The sequence below is a fragment of the Periophthalmus magnuspinnatus genome, chromosome 18, assembly GCF_009829125.3.
Source record: "Periophthalmus magnuspinnatus isolate fPerMag1 chromosome 18, fPerMag1.2.pri, whole genome shotgun sequence".
In the NCBI taxonomy this organism is placed as follows: domain Eukaryota; kingdom Metazoa; phylum Chordata; class Actinopteri; order Gobiiformes; family Gobiidae; genus Periophthalmus; species Periophthalmus magnuspinnatus.
Genome location: NC_047143.1, coordinates 15,031,378 through 15,050,967, shown reverse-complemented (window position 1 = coordinate 15,050,967; position 19,590 = coordinate 15,031,378). Strand labels below are relative to the sequence as shown.

Here is a 19,590-nt window from a genome sequence, read left to right as displayed (position 1 = left end):
AAAAGTCGTTTTCCACCCCGTCCAACAACACGACTCAACGCAGCTACAAGTTTCGCCATGATGACGATCCGAAATGCAGGTACACCCGTTCACCGGTATGCACTCCTGTACGTCACTTCTGCCTCCTGGGGGACGTGTGGGTGGGGGGCTCCTATGGGGACTCTCCAATGTTCCCATGAGCTCGCCGAAATACTATTCCAATACCTCTTTATATTTAATCTTCTAGGACCTGATGACTGTAAAAATATAGAACTATATTTTTACATTATGAGAAAAATTAAGTCCACATGTGAGGTCATTCTTCTATGTTTTAATAATTTTGATAGAACAAAATAAAATCACATTTGAATGATCCAAATAATGTAATATTTGTACTATATCATCTATAACGTAATATTATTTACAATGAGTACGTACAAATATGACTATTACGATGGGTTTTGTAGTTACACATGCGTGACCACGCCCTTTTTGAGCAGGCGCCCTGATTGGCTTATTTTCTGCATCTTTCCTCTTGCTAACAAGGCCCCCAGGTCATAACACACGAGCATCATGGCGGACAGGTCGAATGAAGGTGACTCCTTTTGTTACGCTCAATGTTTAATTACCTATAATATATATTTGCTAAAAGGGTAATACTATCAACTTTCTAACATTTCCCATACCTTTTGTCACAGAAATGATTTCAGAGGACGTGTCCGAGTAAGCTAACATTAATTTAATTTTATTTATTTTTTAATTAATTGCATTAAACAATAACTTTATTAAATGCGTAACTTTTGTATTGAATATGTTTACTTAGACAGCCAGTTAATTTGGACGTTCAACACGACGATGAGGTGGTGGAGGTGGAGCCGGGGCCCAGTGGGCCTTCAACCACGCCTCCGTTGGACACTGAAGGTAGCCTATAGAAGCACGTTTTTGCGTAAATGTTTTTCTTTCCTTTAAGTTGGAGCCGTAGATACGTGTTTGAAAACACTGCGTTTACGGTCTGTAAGCTGTCACGTGTGTTTAACACTATGTCGGTACAAAAGTAATATCTTAAACCAAGTAAAAGTGCACTGTGATGACTTATTATGCTAACGCGTGTACAAAGAGGGGAAAAAGTCCCAATGATGATATAGCATAGCACCTAAGGACTAAATTGAGACCTAATTGGCGAAATGAATTATTTAGGCGTTTTTAATGGAAAAAAAAGAAAAGCATTACATCATTTGGTAGATCAGTTTTGTTTGCGTGTTTCTGACTGGCTAATCCACTTGTCAATCACAGCTATCTGAAACTGGGGAGATTCAGCACCTGTTTTTTTCTGGAAAATATACCTGAGACAGTCCCACTTTTGATCACTATACCCCATGTCTCATCATATTAATTCAAAACTAAAGATTTGTCCCAAGTTTTTCACAAGCCATGTCCCAGTTCTCCATGTTTTTGATCAATTCCATAACCACCAGCAGTAGATAGGGGAATATGTTGTCATTTGTACAGGGAAATGTATGTAGCCTGCACTGTTACTTTTTTTTTTTACTTAGTAATTCAGTAATTCATCTATTTCCTAATATACTGTACTTACAGATTTGGCCCCGACTACATTAAACAAAGTCCAGGCCTTGACTTTAAAAAAAAAGGAGCTTACAGATCAGAAGGCCAAGCTCCGGGCTGAGGTGGAGGAGATGCTGGAGGCCAGACAATGGCCTCAAGAAGACCCTGTACGAAGTAAGTACAACTCTGTACCATATAAAATTTTTACTTGATATTTTGAAATCAGAGAAATTGTTTTAGAAATTGTTTTATAAACATCACTTGATACGCAATAGTGACATATTTTTGTTATTGAACAAATAATACCTTGCACAATATCAGGGGTACTTAAAAAAAATTGTCATGCTTTTTAAAAAGTGTTTTTTTGATGTTTTGTGTCAATTAGATTATGAGGGTGATCCATCCACCATGTCACCCTCCAGTTCGTCCTCCTCATCTGATGATGAAGACAAGAAAAGGAGTAGGAAGAACCCCCCCAATCTTCTTCCTCTGATGAGGAAGTTAGAAAGAAGAAGAAGAAGAGGAGGATGTACAAGTCCCCCTCATCCTCCTCTTCTTCCTCCGACGAGGGACCGAAAAGGACATTTCACGCACCCACCTCTTCTTCCTCTGACGAGGAACCGAAAAAGAAATACAAAAAAAATAAAAAGCAGAAGAGCAAAAAACACACAACCACCGAAGTCTTCCATAAAAGAAGTAAGTTCAAGTAAAGATACTTCACACCTGGCCAGCTTAGATACAAAGGAATACACTATGGAATGCCGTTTTAGATAACACAATGAAAAGAAAAGACACTTTTTTTTTAGATAATATATTATAATTTTCAACACCACATTACATAGCTATCTTTGTGTTAACATCTGCTGTTATACTTGTTATGAAGAAGCTGAAGATCGTACTGAAACGTCTTTTTTTATTTTTAATTTTTTTTATTGATACTTGCACAGATTATACCAATTTTAATATCTGTTAATATAGGATGTTCAGTACTGTAAGGTAGACATTCATATACACAGCTAGTGTAACAATTTATTCTTTTACAGTGACTTGTCCAAAAGATGTCGTAAAAAGATATAAAAAAATTCTACGAACATATGCAGAGGTACGTTCTGCATCTGAGGCCCTGCGTCACCACGGTGTGGATCTAGCCTCATTTAAGCTTACAAGCTTAATAGCAGAGGTGAGCTTTTTTTAATTTTTCCGCAAAGGGATTATTAAAATTTGGACAATCATTGTATTTAAATTTAGTTCAAAGGTCTTATCAAAGTTCTAATCTGGAGTGAGTCAATCAGCCAAAATTGTTCCCCAATTATGCAAAGTAATACTCCTCAAAGTGGAAATGTCTGAATTTACAAATAAATGTATGTTATTTGAATGACAAAATATTAATAATACACTAATTTTTTTGCTTTTTTTTCATAGGTAATTTTGGTGTCCAAAAAGCTGGGACTTCAAGTCCCAGCCTTTACAACAGGTTGTACATTACAGGCGTACAGCAGAACACTTAAGAATTTTATGGAGGACCACGATTCTCTAAGAGAAAAAATTAAAACAATGAAGTTACAGAGAAAGCTGATACCCCTTACAAATAAGGTCAGGAGTTAAAGCTGAGCCTGATTTTTTTTTGTCTATCAAAGTTTCTGTTGAAAGTGGGGGTTTTTTGTTCTATCAACATGTTGAAAATAAAAGTACTGAAATAAAATGTTTTGGTAGTGGTTGATAGATTACACTTAGTATTGAACCTGATGTGGAGTTAGGGATATTTCATGTGACTCCACACAGTCAACAGTATTGGCGTGTACCTCCAGCCCGTCCTCAAGGAAAATACAATGTACGACTTGCAATAAGACAATTACTTGGTCAAACAGTTGCACTATTTTAATTACAATAAAATGACACATCATCTGACAACTAACCAACAGAAAAACACATCAGTAGCCTACAACTGGTCATAGATACGCATTTAATGATTCAATACGTTAACTGTATACAAAGTTAAACATGCATTCATTTATGACTTTTTTCATAAATTTACCAAAATTTTATATGCATGACTTGAAAACCGTGACATTTCCCTGATATACCAGTACTTACCCATGTGTTAAGGATTTCATAATTTGAATATAGTGTTGGCTACTGGAGGGACCACAAGATGGGATTGATGCTTTTGGAGAAAGAGAAGAGTGCTGACAAACATTAGAAGAAGAATTTATGTTAAATCAAATATACATTTGCATTTTGGGGGGTCTGCCTACATAATACATATGTAGTATATACTGTAGATGATAGATTGAGAAAAAAATCAGGAAGAGTTTTAAAGTACTTTAAATATAATAAACATTTATTAACATAAAATACAAATATTAAAACTTTAATTTACAAATAAATGTACAAAAATTACAAGTAAATAGAAACGTAAACGTCTGAACGTGGCAATGGTTGAACTTTTTTTTAAATTTTTTATAGCCGCTCTTAGTTTTTTTTTCTCCTTTTCACTTTTTTCCTTTCAGTTTTTTGTGCCTCTTCTCTTCTAGGAAATGGTTCTGTTTAGGGAAAAGTATTAGTTATTAGTTATGTTATTGATTGGCACCTTATGGATGTGGTGTAATTTACCTGAAGCTTTCAACTTCTGAATGAGTTTCTCCAAAAAATGACACTCATCGCTGAGCAGGGCCACCTCTGCCTCCAAGGTTGCGATTGCTCCTGGGGATAAATAAGTCAAAGGTCAATAAGTTCTATGAAAAACTATGGAGGTTTACAGGATGTAGCCTTGTTGCATTTTTTGCAGTTCAGTTGGTGAATGCACGGACTGGAAATTTACCACACTCACACGGAGGGCCGTCTTACCAGCTATTGAACCCGATGAATGTAAGGGGGTGCCCCTTTTTCGCAGTGTCTTCTTTGGGCCCATCTGCACATCAACAGAAGAAAATTAACATAGTAGGTATTTTTTCATAATGTACTTGACAACTCACCGTGTTTTTTTCTAGTTGGCCACGGATGGCTAAGTTAACTTCAATTGCACAGAGTGGCCTTCCACGGGGTTTGTCTATAATTCACTTCTTCTTCGTTTCCTTTTATGGCGGGTGTCAACCAACATTTAGGTGCATTCTCGCCAAATACTGTGCTGGAGTGTGGGCCTTGGTGTGGATCACAAAATGATTTTAATAGTTCAGTGTCAGATGCAGAGTAGATTGCTTCTTTCCTGACAAAGACTGCCAATAAATGGAGAGTAGTTTAGTTCTCTATATATGTATCCATTTATTTATTTATTAATTGAAGTTAATAATGCCCAAGTAGGCTATATTATAACGTTCCAATTAATGGGAATTTCACCAATGAATCCCACTAATACTATTTTAATTTATCAATTGTTTCATCTGTCGAATGTATGTGATACACAATTTGGATCCGTAATCTATACTATGAAAGTAGTAGTAGTAGACAGGTTTTCCTCTAGACACACTAGATGGCGTTGTAGCTACCAAATCTGTCCGTGGAGCAAAAGGTTTTGTTGTTTGCAATCATTCAACCTATTGCATATTTTAATGACCTATCGCTGCAAAACACTCCTTTGCACACGATTATGTGGCAATTATTTACGTAAACAATTAATATGTAGCCAGCCCGCGGCCCGGTAGCAGAGTGTGGCGCAAGCGGATGTAGGGCGTGGTCATCTGGCGGCTAATACGGGTTAATACCGCCAATGCGGGGTTGATATACTAAACGCAAGATGCTAACGTGTGAATGTAAAGGTAAGGGAAATCCATCTAAGTGTGTAGGCTAGGCGTAAGATGGCGTTAACATAGCAAAGGAGGTAATGCGGGGGAAATTGGAATTTAATGTTGCCGTACGAGTGCCAATGCGTACTAGGGCGTTAGTGTTTGTTAGTGTTTGAGAATACGTTTTCTCTACAGCATAGGAAGCGTTGCATAGAAAAGGAAAGGCGCTTTTTTTACTAGTCTTATGTCCTACAGATCGGACATTTAACTACGCGCACAGAAGTACAAGAGGAAACTGTGACTGTCCATGGCCGTGTCCCAATTCGCAAAAATGCTCTTAGATGCACCATTGGAAGATGCACCTTGTCGCGCCGGAAGTTACGTAACTGTCGAAGGGCAGTTACGTAACTTCCGGCGCGACAAGGGCTCTCCCTTTTCAATGCACCCGACAAATGTGCCCTGCGCTCCGTGCGTTTCCACGGAGATCGGCCGTGACCGAATGAGTTGCGCACAGGTAAAGTGAACAGACTCTCCGGAAAGGCCAGAAGAGAGTCCTGAGCTGACTGTGACAGCTTTTAGAGGGTCCTCCAATGTGGGGTTATGTGTGTGGGTACTACAGGTGCCATTGAACCGCGCGTCTAGCAGTTACAGTAGGCGTGTTGCCCCGCACATATTCACTTTGAAAGCTGCAGTTCCTGGTGTTTTAAATGACAGGGAGAAAAATACTAAATTAACTTATCTGTTGTTGTTATCTCAGGATTTTCTTCTTTTCTTGGCGCAGGAAAGGTACCAGTATGCTTCAGTGAAGATGAGCTGGGATGCTCTGCAGTCACTAGTAGAGGTCTGGATGTGCGGTGTTACCCGAGAGCATACCACAGACAAGATTGGTTTGGACAGGATAGAGGAACGTAGATAATCAGGTACGTCGGCATAGTGCAGAGGGGTTATGGCCCTGTTATAGTCCTAAAGGTTGACTTTGGGGAGTCTGGAGCTGCGTTTGCAGCCTTTGTGAAATCATACAACAAGAACATAATCTATGCAATATTCTAATCCTGCCACCCTAAAATTTAGGGTCACTTTTTAATTACAGCAGTAGGGATGTGTACTGTAAATAAACTGACATTGTAGAAGTGATCATCGACGTAACTGATAAAAGATTCAGATCGCAGAGGAATAGTAAGAAGGATAATAAACAAATCAAAATCATTCAATAACATCTATACTGCAAGAAAGTGAAGAAATGCACATATTTCATTAAATTTAGCTTAAGCAAATTTTGAGCTGGTCACATACTATATGAATGTTGGCTGCAACAATTAATCAACTAATCATCACTAGTTGACAATAAAAAATATAATAACAATAATAATAATAGTATGTTTTAATAGTCATTATGTGCACCCTAAAACCCATTTCTTTTTTATAATGTTTTTACAAAGACAGTGGAATTGTTGAATCACAATGTAACACAAAAAAAAAATCAACACAAAACAAAAATATTTTCACCAATAATACATTTAATTTGGAAATATTTGCCGTCATTGAACATGTTTCTACTTTTATTTTGTATATAATGCATTGAGAAAGTGTCAGAGTACAATATAAATAGTCATTAGACAAGTCAACTACCAAAATGCTCATTAGTTGCAGCCCTGTGTTCCATACAAGGAGAAAAACTTGTATAATGAACATAAGTACATCTTACAGGTGTTTACATGTGTACAATGTTCTGATATGCTGCTAAAGATGCTGAAGTTATACGGTAGGACAAAATTACCAGAAAAGTTGAAAAGTGACTGGCAGTACAATTGTTATGGTAAATCCAGGAAAAACCCCCATTATGTGAAATGAGTGCCAATATTTTACCTTTTGCTTTAATCCTCAGGTCCCGTTAGTTTCACACTTGCATGACTAAAATCAACAACAGAATAAATGCAAGTAATGGGTAAGTATCCACTATCCACATGCTGATTCTTAAGTGTAGAGTCAGATTGGACCATAATACTAACTTCCTTTTTTACAGATTTGACCTTCACTTAATTATGTCAGTAAACACCATGGTGAGAGACTGAAGATGGAAGAAGTTGGAGCTATGAAGAAACGCAGACTAACTCCAGAGAAAAATGTATTCAGTGTGACTGTGTACAGCCATATCTAACCATGACCCTCACAAGTTTTGGTCCAGTATTTAAAGCTCAGAGGGGAATATTGAGTGTAACTCCTGCATTAAGTAGCGCAAACTTCTATGTAAGGCTACAGTGAGTACTCTCCGTGTCACTAGGCACAATGTATGTCTTTTAAAATGTGGACTACTATTTTTATTAGTTACCCCTCTCCTAAGTAGTACTACAAACCATTGTAAATATCAGCGGTACAGCCTTGTGTTGTTCTTGACTACCTAAGTAATTAGCAGTACAAGTTACTACGGAGTGGTAGCAGTATTTGTCTGTGCTAATTCTTCTATAGTAATTACCTGTACAAATAGCACTAAGTAGTATAGATGGTACCAGTAATTACCAGTGCAACTACCATAATGTCTCACTTTAAAATACAGTCGGGTGTCACTGGTAACTACTACGGTAATTACCAGTACATACAGCAGTAAGTACTAGGGAAAGTACCAGTAATTAATAGTGTAACTATCACAATGTCTCGCTTTAAAATACAGTCCGTTGTCACTGGTAAGTACTACGGTAATTACCAGTACATACAGCAGTAAGTACCAGGGAAAGTACCAGTAATTACCAGTACATACAGCAGTAAGTACTAGGGAAAGTACCAGTAATTAATAGTGTAACTATCACAATGTCTCGCTTTAAAATACAGTCCGTCGTTGTCACTGGTAAGTACTACGGTAATTACCAGTACATACAGCAGTAAGTACCAGGGAAAGTACCAGTAATTACCAGTACATACAGCAGTAAGTACTAGGGAAAGTACCAGTAATTAATAGTGTAACTATCACAATGTCTCGCTTTAAAATACAGTCCGTTGTCACTGGTAACTACTATGGTAATTACAAGTAGATACAGCAGTAAGTACTAGGGAAAGTACCATTACTTACCAGTACATACAGCAGTAACTACTATGGAAAGTACCAGTAATTACCAGTACATACAGCCGTAAGTACCTCAGAAAGTACCAGTAATTACCAGTACATACAGCAGTAAGTACCAGTAATTACCAGTCCATACAGCAGTAAGTACTACGGAAAGTACCAGTAATTAATAGTGTAACTATCACAATGTCTCGCTTTAAAATACAGTCCGTTGTCACTGGTAACTACTATGGTACTTACCAGTACATACAGCAGTAACTACTATGGAAAGTACCAGTAATTACCACTACATACTGCAGTAAGTACCTCAGAAAGTACCAGTAGTTACCAGTACATACAGCAGTAAGTACTAGGGAAAGTACCAGTATTTACTAGTACATACAGCAGTAAGTACTAGGGAAAGCACCAGTAATTAATAGTGTTTCTATCATAATGTCTCGCTTTAAAATACAGTCCGTTGTCACTGGTAACTACTATGGTAATTACCAGTACATACAGCAGTAAGTACTAGGGAAAGTACCAGTAATTAATAGTGTTTCTATCATAATATCTCGCTTTAAAATACAGTCCGTTGTCACTGGTAACTACTCTGGTAATTACTAGTACATACAGCAGTAAGTACTAGGGAAGGTACGAGTAATTACCAGTACATACAGCAGTAAGTACTAGTGAAAGTACCAGTAATTAATAGTGTAACTATCATAATGTCTCGCTTTAAAATACAGTCCGTTGTCACTGGTAACTACTACGGTAATTACCAGTACATACAGCAGTAAGTACCAGGGAAAGTACCAGTAATTACCAGTACATAAAGCAGTAAGTACTAGGGAAAGTACCAGTAATTAATAGTGTAACTATCATAATGTCTCGCTTTAAAATACAGTCCGTTGTCACTGGTAACTACTATGGTAATTACTAGTACATACAGCAGTAAGTACTAGGGAAAGTACCAGTACTTACCAGTACATACAGCCGTAAGTACTAGGGAAAGTACCAGTAATTACCAGTACATACAGCAGTAAGTACTAGGGAAAGTACCAGTTTTTAATAGTGTAACTATCATAATGCCTCGCTTTAAAATACAGTCCGTTGTCACTGGTAACTACTATGGTAATTACCAGTACATACAGCAGAAAGTACTAGGGAAGGTACGAGTAATTACCAGTACATACAGCAGTAAGTACTAGGGAAAGTACCAGTATTTACCAGTACATACAGCAGTAAGTACTAGGGAAAGCACCAGTAATTAATAGTGTTCCTATCATAATGTCTCACTTTAAAATACAGTCCGTTGTCACTGGTAACTACTATGGTAATTACTAGTACATACAGCAGTAAGTACTAGGGAAAGTACCAGCAATTACCAGCACATACAGCAGTAAGTACTAGTGAAAGTACCAGTATTTACCAGTACATGCAGCAGTAACTACTATGGAAAGTACCAGTAATTACCAGTACATACAGCAGTAAGTACCTCAGATAGTACCAGTAGTTACCAGTACATACAGCAGTAAGTACCAAGAAAAGTACCAGTAATTAATAGTGTTTCTACCATAATGTCTCGCTTTAAAATACAGTCCGTTGTCACTGGTAACTACTCTGGTAATTACTAGTACATACAGCAGTAAGTACTAGGGAAAGTACCAGTAATTAATAGTGTAACTATCATAATGTCTCGCTTTAAAATACAGTCCGTTGTCACTGGTAACTACTACGGTAATTACCAGTACATACAGCAGGAAGTACCAGGGAAAGTACCAGTAATTACCAGTACATACAGCAGTAAGTACCTCAGATAGTACCAGTAGTTACCAGTACATACAGCAGTAAGTACCAAGGAAAGTTCCAGTAATTAATAGTGTTTCTACCATAATGTCTCGCTTTAAAATACAGTCCGTTGTCACTGGTAACTACTCTGGTAATTACTAGTACATACAGCAGTAAGTACTAGGGAAAGTACCAGTAATTAATAGTGTAAGTATCATAATGTCTCGCTTTAAAATACAGTCCGTTGTCACTGGTAACTACTACGGTAATTACCAGTACATACAGCAGGAAGTACCAGGGAAAGTACCAGTAATTACCAGTACATACAGCAGTAAGTACCTCAGATTGTACCAGTAGTTACCAGTACATACAGCAGTAAGTACCAAGGAAAGTACCAGTAATTAATAGTGTTTCTACCATAATGTCTCGCTTTAAAATACAGTCCGTTGTCACTGGTAACTACTCTGGTAATTACTAGTACATACAGCAGTAAGTACTAGGGAAAGTACCAGTAATTAATAGTGTAACTATCACAATGTCTCGCTTTAAAATACAGTCCGTTGTCACTGGTAACTACTATGGAAATTACCAGTACATACAGCAGTAAGTACTAGGGAAAGTACCAGTAATTAATAGGGTAACTACCATAATGTCTCGCTTTAAAATACAGTCCGGTCTCACTGGTAATTACTATGGTATTTACCAGTACATACAGTAGTAACTACTATGGTAATTACCAGTACATACAGTAGTAACTACTATGGTAATTACCAGTACATACAGTAGTAACTACTGTGGTATTTACTAGTACATACAGTAGTAACTATTATTGTAATTACCAGTACATACAGCAGTAAATACCACGGAAAGTACCAGTATATACCAGTATAAACTACAGTAAGTACCAGTAATTACTAGTGCCAGTACCATAATGTCTTGCTTTAAAATAGCAGTTAAAGTATTGATAGTTTACAGTATGTATCACTGTCATGTTCATTTAAAATGTATAATTTATTTGTTATTGTCATTATTGGAAGTTTCTTTTCAGTCTGATTGTTGTATTAATGGGAAATTTGTCATAATAAAGTGTTTGTGTTTTCACAATGTCTTGTCTTGTGTATTTTCTATGAACTTATAATAAAATCAATGATTCATATGCCTAATAACACCATATTCTTTAATATCATTCACTTCATATGATTTTGCAGTAAGTACCAGTACTAGTACCAGTAGTTATTAGTCTAAGTATCACTTCTGGTACCACTGTAAGTACCACTATAAGTACCACTAAGTACCACTATAAGTATCACTGTAAGTACCACTATAAGTACCACTGTAAGTACCACTAAGTACCACTATAAGTATCACTGTAAGTACCACTGTAAGTACCACTATAAGTACCACTATAAGTACCACTATAAGTATCACTGTAAGTACCACTATAAGTACCACTATAAGTACCACTGTAAGTACCACTATTAGTTATACAGTAAGTATCAGTATAAGTACCAGCTAAGGTACCGCTACGTATCAGTATAATTACCAGACAAAGTACCACCAGAAGTACCATAGTAACTACCACAGTAACTACCACTGTAAGTACCACCATAATTACCAGTAAGTCCCGGACCGTATTTTAAAGTGTTACCCATAATTCAAATCTATAAAACATGCCAAATAAACCTTCCCATACAACAGTCAACTTTAATAACCCGCTATTTATGTTTGGACGTGTGCTCGCTCGTTTTAGATCAGCAGCTATGATAACTACAGAATAGCTTTTTTGTTTTATTGTTATGATCTACATTAAACTAAAAGTACAAGAATATTGGCGCTTCAAAGTGGTTATTTGTGCACGGAGAGCAAATAACTTGTGAGCAGTGCAGTTCTTAGCATGCCTGAAAATTGCTGATAATTGCTCAACGTAAATAAGATGTTGTTCATCTCTAAATAGTCCCTGACCCGACCTGCCAGTCCTTCCTACTTTCTGTTCAAATGCGGCTAATGCTAATTTAGGATGGTCTAGTTCCAATAGCTAATTTATAGTATGTGTCTCTCAAATGCGTAATGCCCAAAACACAATGCAAGCACATTTTGAAGCGAAATGAGAAAAGCGCAGGAAATCACCAGGCTCATTTCACTTAGCCTACTTTTGCAGACAGCACGCCAAAGTGCTGAGCGCCCTTTGTCCCAACCAAAGTTGGTCGTCAATCCAAAATACACTTCAGATGCACTTTTCCCACTAGAGGCTCATGCAGTGAAGCGGTTTCCAGTCAAAATACATAGAAAATCTGTTTTTATTTATGCTTTTTGGTGACTAGATCAACCGTACAGGCCCATCACACATCACTTGCTCTCCTCAAGGCAAGCCAGCATAGCTGTCGTTTCCTTCTGCAGTGAGTTTCGGGCATAAGACATCTCCTTTTGAAGATTTTATTCAGAACAAAAATATATAACTTCTTTTGAGTCAGATGCATACGAGTTTAGAGTTTCACTTGTTGATTGTTAGAGACATTTCTCTGATTGATTAAAAAGCCTATCAGAAATTTAGGATAAATTATACAGTTTGGAGACTCAGACCTCTTTGTAAAATATTGTAATAGCACATGGTCTTCTCTGGCCAGGCGAAGAATCCCCACTGAACAACTATAAGTATAGGTCTCTAAAGTAGGTCTAAACATTTGTCCAGAAAAGTTCCCAAATGTAATTTATTGTATTTGACATGATTAAAACATGCACTACCTCAATCTCAGAAGCTTTGGGGGTCAGTTAAATACTGTATGCAACAAATCTCTCTGTTCAATGCTCACATAAAATGTTTATAATAAATTTAGTAATATATATATATATATATATATATATATATATATATATATATATATATATATATATATATATATATATATATATATTTTTTTTTTTTTTTTTTTTTTTTTTTTTTTTTTACCTAACTCTGTCAGATAAAAGAAGGACATTTCCCAAAGTGCCCTTTTAGGATGTGGGCTGAGGTTGGGAACTTTGTACATGATCCGGTGTACAATTTCACACAGATACTGCCTTTTATTAGAAAGGTAATTTTGAAAAGTTGCATAGAAGATTGTTCAGTCATGACAGAGAGCTCATAGCCATAAGGGTAGGTAGGAACATAAATTTACTGGTAAATTGAAAACTTCTCAGCCTTTTCTTCAACAACTCTCAACCAAAAAAGCAAAAATGAGGTCCAAGAACCTGATAGCAAATGTCTGTGACAAGATATTCAAATAATACTGAACCGAAGTGGTGACAGGGGTAACCGACTCCAGCATGCACTGGAAACAAGTCAGATGTACTATACTGGTAACTTGAACCTAGAGGGCTTTGCACCACAGCCTGCCAGATCAAAGTGACTGAATTAGAATTAATTATCAGTATCAGAAACCAAAAAAAAAAAAAAAGTAGTTAAACTTAAATAGTTTGCAGTGCTCCAAAGGTATTCATCACTTTATTATCATCATCACAGTAAAAAAATTGAAGAAACAACTAACATGCTAACAGCACACTTTCTGGCTCTCAAACAATAAAACTCCCTTTAGTTTGATGCAGACAGCACATAACAGTCTCATTTTGACAATAAAACCTGCTTTTGCAATATATCTGTACTGGGGTGAAACCATTTCATCAGCTATAAAAATGAACAAAAATCATATACAGCCACTTTTAGCTTTGTAATCTATCAGCGTCAGCATAGCGTTGGCTACAAACTTAGCAAACATCGTCCTGTACCAATTTTGCGCCTTTCTTTCTTCTGATATTGTACCCCTGGCATCCTCCATCATGCTGATAAGATATGACATTAAACAGTATTCCCTCTTCCATTAGACCCCTAGTGTAAATCTCTATGGCTTATTATGACTACTCCCTTCATGTAGAATTATGCTAGCTGTTGCTAGCCTTGGCTGTTGAAAGCTAAGAGACAAGACAAATGCATATGCAAGTGTCCCTATGTGCTCCCAGACCATAGCTGCCCCTGGAGGTCTGATTGCAGCCATTCTCCATCTTTGTTCTGTTCTCTTTGCAGCCCATCTCTCACCTATTCTCTCCATTCTCCCTTTCTTCATTCTGGTTTAAATCGCTCTCCTGGCATGGGAAGTATGCGTTTATGTCAGCTAGGTGTCTGCAGTGGTAAGTGATGGCACAATAGCCATAGGGAAACAACATGGCAAAGTGAAAGAGGTGGGCGAATAGCAACTACATTTTTTTTAACACTTTATTTATAAAGATTTTTGCGTTAAACAAAGAGGCATTATGACAACAGTCATACATGAGCACAGCATAGAACCCACCCCTCCCACACAGAAAAAACCCCAAAAGTCGCACAAAATCAAAATAAAACTAAACAGTAAGCAAGTTAAAGTAAACTAAAGAAAAAAACAAACAAAAAAAAACTAATAAAGCAATAAAAAGAAACAAAACAGGTTTACAATAATTACCGTAAATTTCGGATTATAAGCCGCTACTTTTTTTCCATGGTTTGAACCCTGCGGCCTATACAGCAGTGTGGCTTATTTATGGAATTTTACTGGATAACGACCCCTGGGGGGTGCTCTCCAGCTGTAAACGTAAAAGTGAGACAGACGTGGGGAAAGATTCTGCTCTGAAGAATTCACTAGTTTTGATTTTGAACGATCATTTTGCGCATCATGAAATGGATATGATGCAGTTTTTAAGATAAAGAAGGAAATAGAGCAGGGGTCGGCCTTTAACATGCAAAGAGCCATTTGGACCCACTTTCCACGTAAAATAAAACACTGGGAGCCGCAAATACTTTTTGACATCTAAAATGAAGATAACACTGTGTATAATAATGATAATGTAACGGAATAATGTAGGTTTTATTTTCACGTACAAGCCTTTTACACGTGGCAGATAAATATGACAAAAATAACTTAAGTGCATAAAAAAATACAACTCACCAAACTGCTGCATCAGTGTGAGCTCTGCGCTGATTATGTGATTATGTCTACTCTGCTCTGCAGTTTCTTTAAAAAAAAACAACAACTCTAAAAGCGTATCGTTTAATCCCAGGTGCTTATTCTCCATGTGCCAAAGCAGTTTTGAAGGTTTCATTGCCTTATTTGCTTTTCCCGCATGTTACGTAGAGCGGACTCTGCGCGTGAGAGTCACCTGTAGCGACAAACCCAGATTTTAAGTAGGTATTGTCTGTTAAATTTATCTTTCTTTTTCTTGGAGGTCGTAGTCTCCTCTTCTGGCTCCTCAGTTGTCCTTTTCCCCTTTGTTAAAAGCTCTCCAAAGACTTTTGTTTTGGCTCATTTTCACTCGCTTGTGGCTCTATTTTGAACTCTTCCCCATACCCACCTATCCCCCCTCGTCTTTCACTCAAACTCCCCCCTGCTCCGCCTCCTCGGCCCTCACCTGGTCCCTCACCCAAACTCCCCCCTGCTCATTCACCTGGTCCCTCACCCAAACTCCCCCCTCCTCGCCCTTCCCTGCCTTCCCCCAGAGCTGTTATCAACAAGAGCTAGGACACACAGGGCCTCTGCTGTCTCAGGACATACAGTCATGATAAAGATAATATCATGCTGAGGCCCTGTGATGGAGCTATATCTACAGTTACACCACATAGACCGATTAACAGAAGGACAGTTAGACTGTCCAATCAGAGACATTTAGTTCACATTCCCTGTAAGAAGATAACATCCAGTCCTACTGAAACTAATCTGAAACTTGCTGTGCTCAATGTCAGATCTTTATGTAACAAGTCCTTTTTAATTCATGATTTTATTTCTTCTTTTAGTCTTGACTTTATGTTTATAACCGAAACATGGCTTGACAAAAACACAGGTAATGCAATTCTAGTGGAATCAACTCCACCCAACTTCAAATTTGAATCTGAAACACGAGTAAACAAAAAGGGTGGAGGTGTGTGTGCATTTTTTAGAGATAATTTAGTTACTCACAGATTGTCATTTGGAGTGTTTTCATCTTTTGAGTATGTTTCATTCAAAATGGAGCTAAAACAATCCCCCTCCATACTCTACTTAGTCATATACAAACCTCCCCAGCACTGTCTGAATTTTATTGATGATTTTACTGAGATGCTTTCAGTCGTATGCACTGACTTTGATGGTTTAGTCATTACAGGTGATTTTAATGTACATGTGGATAATGTGTTTGACAGAAACGCTAAAGAGCTCAGTTCTGTCCTTGAAACCTTTGGTCTGACTCAGCATGTCAGTGAGCCCACCCACAACAGAGGACACACTCTGGACCTGCTCATTACAAAAGGAGTAAATATTTCAAATGTCAATGTGGTGGATGTTGCTCTGTCTGATCATTTCTGTGTCTTCTTTGACATGTCTGTTATTCCCAAACCAGCGGCTGGTCCTGCAGTTGTTCGAAGGCGACACATAAATGATAAAACAGGTGCACTGTTCATGGAAATGATACACTTTGAAAATGCCTCATGTTCTGATGTTGATGATTTGTTGAACTCTGTAACTTCGAGTCTTTTGAATGTTCTGGACACCACTGCCCCGATGAAGGTTAAAATGGTTAAAGATAAGCAGAAAGCGCCATGGAGGAATGATGACTCGGTCAGGGCACAGAAAAGGGAGTGCCGGAGGGCCGAGCGGGAATGGCGCAAGTCAAAGCTCCAGGTTCATTATGAAATTTACAGAGAAAAGATGCACATGTACAACCACAGTTGATGTAGAACAAGGCAAAGGTATTTTTCTGACATTATTGGAAGTTGTAGTAACAACTCTCGTATCCTGTTTGCAACGGTAAACAGATTAACAAACCCCCCAGCTCCACTGCCGTTAGAACTAATTTCCACATCTAAGTGCAATGAGTTTGCAGTATTCTTTAATGACAAGGTTCAGGGTATTAAAAATGCCATAAATTCCACAACGCAAATAACAACCCTGCACCCACCTAGACACTTAGAGCTGACTCACTTTGCACCTGTAACTGATAAAACTGTCCAAGAGATTGTCACCAGTCTGAGTTCATCTACATGCTGCCTCGATGTGTTACACACTAAATTTTTTAAGTCTGTGCTCAACAGTTTGCTGTCACCACTCACTCACATAGTTAATATGTCACTTCAATCTGGAACATTCCCAAGTGCTTTGAAAACTGCGGTTATCAAGCCTCTCCTAAAGAAGAGCAGTCTTGATGCCACAATATTGAACAATTATCGACCGATCTCAAATCTGCCGTTCTTAGGCAAAGTCCTTGAAAAAGTTGTTTACCAACAGCTTATTAACTTCCTCGAAATGAACAACTCCTTTGATGTTTTCCAATCAGGTTTTAGACCCCACCACAGCACTGAGACTGCTCTTATCAAGGTGACAAATGACATCCGCCTGAACACTGATGCAGGCAAAGTCTCAGTCTTGATCCTGTTAGATCTGAGTGCTGCTTTTGACACTGTGGATCATGGGATCCTCTTACAGAGACTAGGGGACTGGGTGGGCATCTCTGGTACGGCACTAAACTGGTTCAAGTCCTATTTAGAAAACAGGGAGTACTTTGTTGAAATTGGAAAATGTATATCAGATAAAATGTCCCTGACCTGTGGGGTGCCCCAGGGTTCAATCCTGGGACCCCTGCTGTTCAATCTCTACATGCTGCCGTTAGGCCAGTTAATACGCAGCAATAATGTGTCTTACCACAACTATGCAGATGACACTCAGATCTATGTCTCACTAGCAGCAGGTGAATATGGACCAGTGGATTCACTCTGCCACTGCATCCAACAGATCAGTGTGTGGATGCAAAACAACTTTCTCCAGCTAAACTCAGACAAGACTGAAGTCATCATCTTTGGCCCACAGAAACATAGAGACAGTGTCAGCAGTCACCTCCAGTCTCTCTCTCTAAAACCTTCAAATCAGGCTAGAAATCTAGGGGTAATAATGGACTCAGACTTGAACTTTAACAGCCACATCAAATCAATAACATCTGCAGCTTTTTACCACCTAAAAAACATTGCAAAAATCAAAGGTATACTGTCAAAGCCAGACTTAGAGAGACTTATCCATGCATTTGTCTCCAGTAGGTTAGACTACTGTAAGGGCCTGCTCACTGGTCTCTCCAAGCGAGCCCTAACACACCTGCAGTACATCCAGAACGCTGCTGCTCGGGTCCTGACTAGAACCAGGAAGTATGAGCACATAAGTCCTGTGCTCAGGTCTCTGCACTGGCTTCCTGTAGCTCAAAGAATAGACTTTAAAGCAGCTCTGCTTGTGTATAAGTCTCTCCTTGGCCTAGGTCCAAAGTATATCTCCGACATGTTAGTGCCATATGAACCATCTCGCAATTTGAGGACTTCAGGGACCGGCCTCCTGCTGGTGCCCAGAGTCAGGACTAAACATGGGGAATCAGCGTTTAAGTTTTATGCAGCTAAAACTTGGAACAGTCTTCCTGAAGATGTGAGACAGGCCTCTACTTTGACAATGTTTAAATCCAGGCTCAAAACGGTTCTGTTTAGCTGTGCATACGACTGAAAGGTTTTTATTCTGCACTCTTCTCTTTTAATGTTAATTTTATGATGATTATTTGTGATTATTTATGTTTTGATTTGTGTGATTTTAATGTCTTTCTTATTCTGTAAAGCACTTTGAATTACCTTGTGTACGAATTGTGCTATACAAATAAACTTGCCTTGCCTTGCCTTGCCTATTTTTTGGGCGACGTGTCTGATGTGTTATACGTGATACGTCATCACGGAGAAAAGAGCAGATAATATACTTGGTACTACATCAAATAGATTTCTGTGGCGATTTCCAGCTGGATTTTCAAGATACATCTACGGACGAGTTTATTAGTGTGTCATTAGGGACGGGCGAAAGTTGCTCCTGACCCCTGTGTGCACAGCGTCTGAAAATCAGGGCTCTTTACGCAGGACAGTGAGCTGTGTCAGTGTCTGTGTCTGTGAGACGTGAGACGTGAGCGGTGTTTGTTTTGAACATTGTTCCGCGAGTGTGACGCTTATTTTGAGCAACGAAAAATAAGAAAATATAATTTTATTTTAAGATCATAATAATCTTCCAATTTAAACTACAACAAAAAAGAGCTAACACAAATAAAATACACTTCAATTAAATACTTAAAATTTATTTTCCCAAGCCACGCAGAGCTGCAGCATAAGGCTGAAAGAGGCGCATGCGGCTCCGGAGCTGTGGGTTGCCGACCCCTGAAATAGAGCCACTGCACGTGAGCTCGGCATCAATGAATCCAACTTGGTCAATGTAAAAAGACGACAAAAGTTTTCCGAGGAAATAAAAGCAGATTTTCCGTGTTGGTGCAGTTTTATTTTCTAAACCTGCAGATGTGTTCATCCCGTGTTGATGTCATGTTGGTGCCAATTTTCAGGCACAGTTTAAAAAAAAGCGTGTCGGTGCACCGTCTTTCTGTGTAAATATCTCATGTTACAATATGAAAACCTGCGGCTTATATTCAGGTGCGGCCTATATATGGACAAAATTGATTTTCTCT

The 19,590-nt window shown here is 38.2% G+C and overlaps 1 long non-coding RNA gene across 1 annotated transcript; it reads left to right on the top strand.

The window, feature by feature from the left end:
• Positions 1–5,994: 5,994 nt before the first annotated feature.
• Positions 5,995–7,366, top strand: LOC129457112 (uncharacterized). The gene is made up of 3 exons (XR_008649103.1): positions 5,995–6,184; positions 7,150–7,209; positions 7,288–7,366. It is a non-coding gene; the product is annotated as an uncharacterized LOC129457112 (long non-coding RNA).
• Positions 7,367–19,590: the final 12,224 nt, after the last annotated feature.